Source organism: Rattus norvegicus, chromosome 2, assembly GCF_036323735.1.
Source record: "Rattus norvegicus strain BN/NHsdMcwi chromosome 2, GRCr8, whole genome shotgun sequence".
NCBI lineage: Eukaryota > Metazoa > Chordata > Mammalia > Rodentia > Muridae > Rattus > Rattus norvegicus.
The window spans coordinates 151,334,932-151,342,621 of NC_086020.1; the positions used below are offsets into that span (position 1 = coordinate 151,334,932).

The 7,690-nt window shown below is 43.2% G+C and overlaps 1 non-coding gene across 1 annotated transcript; it reads right to left on the bottom strand.

Moving 5' to 3' along the window:
• Nucleotides 1-856: 856 nt before the first annotated feature.
• LOC120101228 (small nucleolar RNA SNORD22) lies at nt 857-985 on the bottom strand. Its single transcript, XR_005501612.1, has one exon. It is a non-coding gene; the product is annotated as a small nucleolar RNA SNORD22 (small nucleolar RNA).
• Between the last annotated feature and the right edge of the window lie 6,705 nt (nt 986-7,690).

Genomic DNA, 7,690 nt, shown 5'->3' on the forward strand with positions numbered 1-7,690 from the left:
GAATACCCTTGGCAGGGAAGAGAGAGGCAAAGATTAAAACCGAGACTGAAGGAACACCCATTCAGAGCCTGCCCCACATGTGGCCCATACATATACAGCCACCCAATTAGACAAGATGGATGAAGCAAAGAAGTGCAGACCGACAGGAGCCGGATGTAGATCGCTCCTGAGAGACACAGCCAGAATACAGCAAATACAGAGGCGAATGCCAGCAGCAAACCACTGAACTGAGAATAGGACCCCCGTTGAAGGAATCAGAGAAAGAACTGGAAGAGCTTGAAGGGGCTCGAGACCCCATATGTACAACAATGCCAAGCAACCAGAGCTTCCAGGGACTAAGCCACTACCTAAAGACTATACATGGGCTGACCCTGGACTCTTACCTCATAGGTAGCAATGAATATCCTAGTAAGAGCACCAGTGGAAGGGGAAGCCCTGGGTCCTGCTAAGACTGAACCCCCAGTGAACTAGTCTATGGGGGGAGGGCGGCAATGGGGGGAGGGTTGGGAGGGGAACACCCATAAGGAAGGGGAGGGGGGAGGGGGATGTTTGCCCGGAAACCGGGAAAGGGAATAACACTCGAAATGTATATGAGAAATACTCAAGTTAATAAAAAAATAATAATAAAAAAAGTCAAGTGCCAGATACTGCTCACATGATAAAAACCCATAAAAAATCAACAGGCTTCGTTGCATGAATTCTCACGTTTGCTGTACCACTGGCCTGGATAATCAAATCTTTAATTTCAGTTCCTTTAACGCACACCATCCCTTTCCTCAGACCTGGAAAACAGATAAACCACCTTGCTTCCTTTTTAATCAAAGTGACAATTCTTCCTTTTCTATGCACACAAATGATCCCTCAGACAGTTCCTTCTGGAACAAAACTTCCTCTTTTCCTCCAGCCAGCCCCACTGGGTTCACCACCCTGCCTTACTAGAGTCAAAGCGCTGCACATTTGACTCATGATTCAGTGTTCCCAAGAAAAGAGGATTTCAGAGACATGGGTTTGTATTCTGCACCCAAAGCCACATCAGACTGAAGCAGTTGGCCACTGAATGAGTCAGTTCTTGTACTAAGATACATAGAAATGCAAGTATGCTCTTCTCATGTATGCCCTTGTGGTGCTAGTAAAATTTACTAATTGTGGATAAAATCCTTTCCTAGACTATAAGAGGCAAGACTGAAACAAAGTTGAGCCAGTCATGTTAGAGTTCCATGAATCAAGTTAAATTTGGCTGGGTTATCTGATCTCAGGAGTTAGAATTAGAGAGATAACAGCTACATTTCCCAAACAAGTCAGTTTAAATAGGCACAGCAATAGTTTTCTCTCTCCCCTGCCCTTCTCTCTGTCCCCTCTCTCATGAACACACAGCAACCTAATGATAACTAATAATTTATTTCTCAGTGTCTCTACCTTATAACAAAAGTGACTTAGAAGCTGAGTGTGATACCTCGCAGTTAGTCCAAGGACTAGGTAGACAGTATAGGAAGATTGCAAGTTTTAGACCACTGAATTCTAAATTTGTGGCAACACAGTTAAAAACCCGACTAGCAACAACAAAACCAAAGTGACTTAAAGAAAAAACAATCTACCTTTTGTTCTGCTTCTCTTTGCTTCCTCTCTTTATAAGACTCACCTCTTCTGCTTAGTACAGTGGAACAATTCACACTATGGGGAAATGAACCTATCTTAGAGTTGACAATACAACTAAATGGATACTTGAGCTAAACAATTATATTTTTCCCTTTGGTAAGAGTATTAACAGGAAGAACTTACTATAATGCCATGATGGTGACATAAAGGACCAGACTTGGCTTGAGTATGAAGGATGTGAGAGAGTTAGCTCTGCCTCACCATCTGAATCAGCCTGCTTATGGAATAGCTGAATACAAACAACTAGTGTGTGTAAACTCACTTTAAAATTATGAAACAGCACGAACCTCACTGATCCCGGCCCACAGTTCCCTGCTGCCAAACCCCGTGGGAGAGAGAGCTCATCGCCCAGACAGGTAGGCACTCCTGAGCCTGCAGGGCAGAAGAGACCACCAGTACTGCCCACCTTTGCCCATTTCCCTGGCCCAAGAGGAAACTGTATTGGGGCAGTGGGCAGATAAGTTCACTCAATGCTGCAGTCCAGATACCGCCCTTATCTGAAAGGACCCGATCAAACAACTCCCTGCACCCAAATCCCGTGGGAGGGAGAGCTAGAGCTTCAGAGGGGCAGACATGCTGGGGAAGCCAGAGGAGACTACTCTCTGCCCACATTTCTGACTCTAGAGGAAAACACATAGTGCCATCTGGGCCCCCTGTGCACAGGGTCCGGAGAGAAGGGGGAGCATGCCGTTCTGGTTGCTGCCCTCATGGAGAGCTGAAATCCAGCTCTGAGGAGCGACTTCAAGCCCGAGACCAGAGGTAAGACCAACATTTCTGCGCCAAATGTTCCACAGTGTTCATAGCAACCTTATTTATAATAGCCAGAAGCTGGAGAGAACCCAGATACCCTTGAACAAAGGAATAGATACAGAAAATATGGTACATCTACACAATGGAATATTACTCAGCTATCAAATACAATGACTATGAAATTCATAGGCAAATGGATGGAACTGGAAAATATGATCCTGAGTGAGGTAACCCAATCACAGAAAAACACACATGGTATGCATTCATTGATAAGTGGATATTAGCCCAAGTGCTTGAATTACCCTAGATGCACAGAACACATGAAACTCAAGAAGGATGACCAAAATGTGAATGCTTCACTCCTTCTTCAAAAGAGGAACAAGAATACCCTTGGCAGGGAATAGGGAGGCAAAGAATAGAACAGAGACTGAAGGAAAGCCATTTCAGTGCCTGCCTCACATGTGACCCATACATATACAGCCACCAAACTAGATAAGATGGATGAAGCAAAGAAGTTCAGGCTGACAAGAACTGGATATAGATCTCTCCTGAGAGATACAGCCAGAATATGGCAAATACATAGGCGAATGCCAGCAGCAAACCATGGAACTTCAAACAGGACCCCCACTGAAATATTTAGAGAAAGGTCTGAATGAGCTTGAAGGGCCTTGAGACCCCATATGAACAACAATGCCAACCAACCAGAGCTTCCAGGGACTAAGCCACTACCCAAAGACTAGACATGGACTGACCCTGGGCTCCAACTGCATAGGTAGCAATGAATATCCTAGTAAGAGCACCAGTGGAAGGGGAAGCCCTTGGTCCTGCCAAGACAAACCCCCAGTGAACATGATTGTTGGGCGGAGGGCGGTAATGGGGGAATGGGGAGGGGCACACCCATATAGAAGGGAAGGGGTAGGGGTTAGGGGGATGTTGGCTGGAAACCGGGAAAGGGAATAACAATTGAAATGTATAAGAAATACCCAATTTAATAAAGATGGAGGAAAAAATTATGATACAGCACTGTGTAGAACTCACAGTTTTACCCATCCATTTGCATGCATTTCCTCTCTTATGACCTCAAAATCCATTCCTACAGCTGTTGTGGTTTGCCCTGAAGTTACTTTATTTTGATGCTAATTCCACTGCCCCAAGGACAGCTGCCTAGTCTTGTACTCAGGACTCAGGTGAGTTCACCAGAACCACCTCTCCATTGAATTTGTAAAGTACACGTGAGGGGCAGGTACAGGATAGAAGGAGGCCTGTAATGAAGGATGGGTGGGAGAGAAGTTTGAAGAAAGAGGAGGAGACTAAGGGAGAGAGGAAGAGACAGGAGGGAGAGAGAGGCAGAGAAGCCTTGGCAGGATAATATGGCAGGTGACATTAAGATTCGGCTCTGTGTATTTACAGGTTGTTATTAATGTTCTCAAGGGATGGATAGTACCGGGCATTGTATGTTTAAGTGGGCAATTATATCTTGCCAATTGGATCTAAGATTATTGTGTTGTGTGTTCTTTTATGTGAGGGTTTGAGTGTAGGAAAGTGTGTGGCTGGGATGTGCTTCTGCCAAGATATCTAGCAGATATCTTGGGACACTGAAGTGCGGACCTAGCGGGGTAAAAGACCAACAATACATTTTTATTAATATATTTTTACAACAACATACAGATAGGTAGCTTATCCTTACTCTTAGCAACTACATGACTTCTGATTTAATGGGAGAAATTATTTTTGGAAAGCTGTTTTTCGCTCTGCATAGGAATGAAACTCATTCCACCTTCCTTCTTATCCATTACTCTGGACAAACTATTCTACTGAAGTTTGGTCCTTGTGCTATGACTAGACCTCATCCATCCTAGGGTGCTTATGGAAATTGCCCCAACATTCTTTACCTCTCTTCTAGGACCATTTTCTCTGTCCATGGAGTCTTTCCTACAGGCAACACACATGTCTTATCTCCTCCTGCAAGTCCAATCCTCCTCTGTCCTCTAGGGCACATGGTCCCCACCTTTGCTCCTGTCTCCCTGGCTGTTCATTTTAACTCCTATTTACTTGCTCTTAACTCTCTCCCAGCTCCAAGCAGAGCTTGTCTCTTCTTCCACCCATATTTACAATGTTCCATAGTCAGTAACATAAGTGGTGACATCCCCCCAATTTCCATCTCTAATCCAGGTCTCTTCCTCAACTCCAGGATCACACACCCATAGCCTGACCATCATCTCTACTGGATTGCTATTCATCATTTCTGACTGAACAAGCCTCAAACTGTGATCCTGCTCTCCAGCTTCTGCTCTTTCACAATCTTCCTGAAATCCATTATCTGGCAACATGGAAGCTCATTCCTTCCCTTTCCCAAACTTCACCAAATACATACAGTCACATTTTTATTTCATTACAGGACCACTATTTTCTTTAGGCATCAGATGTAAAATCATACAAATTGGGATTGTGCTCACCCACTCAATACTTTAGGGATCTGCGCTCAATATCTTCAGTACAGAATTTCAATATTTAAGTAATTTGCACGTATATAAATCTATAAAGTACTCAATGACAAACTTATTGATTTAAAAGCAAATTGTTGATTCAGAAAATTCATTAGAATTGTCACCAAATTGAAACAATTAAGTGAGGGAATTAATTTGGGGAATAAAATGTATTGTTGATATTATTTTAATGTATTGTTGCATATTAACAGATCACAATGTATGTTCATAAAATAACTCAGATCATAAAATACAGAATGATGGCCAAGTCATAATATCAAGTGAATAAAGCAAACTCAATTACTTTTTCGCAAAGTGATTATTTGTTTGGTTAAATCATCATTGTTCTATTCAGTAAACAAAGGACACAAAATATTAAAATCTACTATATTGATGAGAAAAGCATTTACAGACTTTAAGAGTCATTTATAGAGATGCTTCATACACCCAGAAAGAGTGTGCTTACTTTCTGTGGCTTCTTGGATTGACTTACTTGGAACAGATACTGTGGAACCTTTTGTTTGTTGTAATCTGGTGCATTAACGTAAGAAATCATAATCAAGAAAACTATTCAGAGCAGTTTTTGGCAGCAACTCAACAGCACACTGGAGCCTTTCTTTCTTTTGTCATTTGAGTCATTATGTCATCATAAAAAGAAAGAGCTTGCTAACAAAACCATTTTAAAACTGCTTTTAACTGTTGACTGATCCTTGAAGCCCAGATGTATAAAGTTCCTGGAGCAGCTATTCAACTTAACAATTGAAGTGGTTAAGGTTTTCCGAAGTTAATTTCTTTTTCTGTTAGTTTTCTGTGTCATGGGAAATAAGCACCTTCATGCATTGTGGTAAATAGCACCACCGTGTGGATGACAGAAAATATTACCATCATGCATTCATATCCTTGAGCAAGAACTACAGTCCCCTCTCCAAGTGTTCTTCTCCTTCCCTCCTTTAACTCACCATATCAGCAGGCCTATGTTAGTACTTACAGAAGATTCTTGATCCAATCTTCTGTACCTGACACCATCCTGCTCTCTGACACAAATTAAACCAAAAAGCCCTATCTCATTCTTTCTCCTCCTCAACCTACTCTTCATAACATAGAACATGGTCACTTTAAATCATAATCACCTCATGACTACATCAATATTTTGCTGGTAGCATGCAAGTAGAGTTTGGAAATAAGATTCATATAACTGAATATTATTCCCTCTGAAGTCATAATGAATATCAGCAAGGAGGCTTTTCAAAAAGAGGGAAACCCACAGAATGTGGAAAAACCCAAAAGAGAGGGCAATCATGAAACCCTGAAGACTGGGAACCAGTGAAAATACAACAGGACAGTCCTGAGCTGACCACTAGACACCTAAGAAGCAATCTGATTTATGCTACACGTTTAAAGAACCTAATAAATGCTGTCACTGTAGTCCCTTAGTGGTGCACCACAAAAACCACTGGCCCACAAAAGCAGGCAAAGCTGCAGCCAGACCCTCTTTTCTGCGTCAGCCTGTGGCCACCTAAGTAAAATGTCCCACAGGAGCTGTTCAAAATGGCAACTCTTGTCAAAATGGCAGCACCTAGACATCTCCTCAGTCTCCATCTGTCAAAGGAGTTACAAGGAGCTGTTCACAGAGTGCACTGCCTTTCCTACCTCAGTGGGAGCTGGCCCTCAGGAAATATGCAGAGTAGTGACATCTTTCCTACCACAGTCTGCAGCTTTCATGAAACACTTCTGCAGGAGCTGTCCCAAAGGAGCAGCACTTTTTTTCAGCATCCCCCCATCCACAGAAGACCCACAGAGATGGGCACCTCAGCAAAGGCCAGGAAGGACTTCCTACCCTTAAACCATGGGCAAAATGCAGGGGAAAGGGAGTGAGGAAAAAAAGGGGGGGTACAAATCTCTGAGCTTGCAAAAAGAAAAAGAAAATAATCCCGACCCAAATCCCATGGGGAAGAGAGCGGACCACCAAGGAGTGCAGACATCCCGAGACCGCAGGACAAACTGCCACCTTAGAACACATCCGCTCACATCCCTGGTCCAAGGGGAAACTGCACAGTGCCTCTGGACACAGGGATATAGGAAAATACAGCCGCCTGTACCCACGGTTCTGGTCTGTGCCCAGGACTGAACTGAACCAGTTAAACATCTCCCTGCACCCAAATCCTATGGAGGAGAGAGTTGGATCCTTAGAAGTGTGGATACTCCTGAGAAGTCAGAGGAGAACACCCCGTGCCCACAGTTCAGACACAAGGGTGAATTGCATAGTGCCTTCTGTGCCTGCTGGGTGCAAGGACCTACACAAGCAATCAGGGGCAGGACCCTCTGATTCCTGCCTGCTCCTAGAGCTGAAAGACAATCTTAAGGAGCACTGACACACCTGAAATTAGAGCACCTGTTTTCAGGAGAGGCTGAAAGAAAACAGGAAAACAGTTCTACAGGAGTGCTGACACAGAGGCCTACATCAGGGTAAAGTCATTCTCACAAACAGCAAGACAAGCAAACACAAGAGACGACCCAATGACTAGAGGCAAGTGCAGGAAAAGAAGCAACAGAGACCAAGACTACTTGGCATCATCTGTGCCCAGTTCTCCTCCAAAGAAAATACTCAACATCAAAACACACAAGAAAAGCAAGATTTAGATTTAAAATGACATTTTATGATAGTGATGGAGGACTTTAAGAAAGACATAAAAAGCTCCCTCAAAGAAATGCAGGAAAACACAAGTAAACAAGTAGAAGCCCTTAGAGAGGAAACACAAAAATCCCTGAAAGAATTACAGGAAAACACAACCAAATAG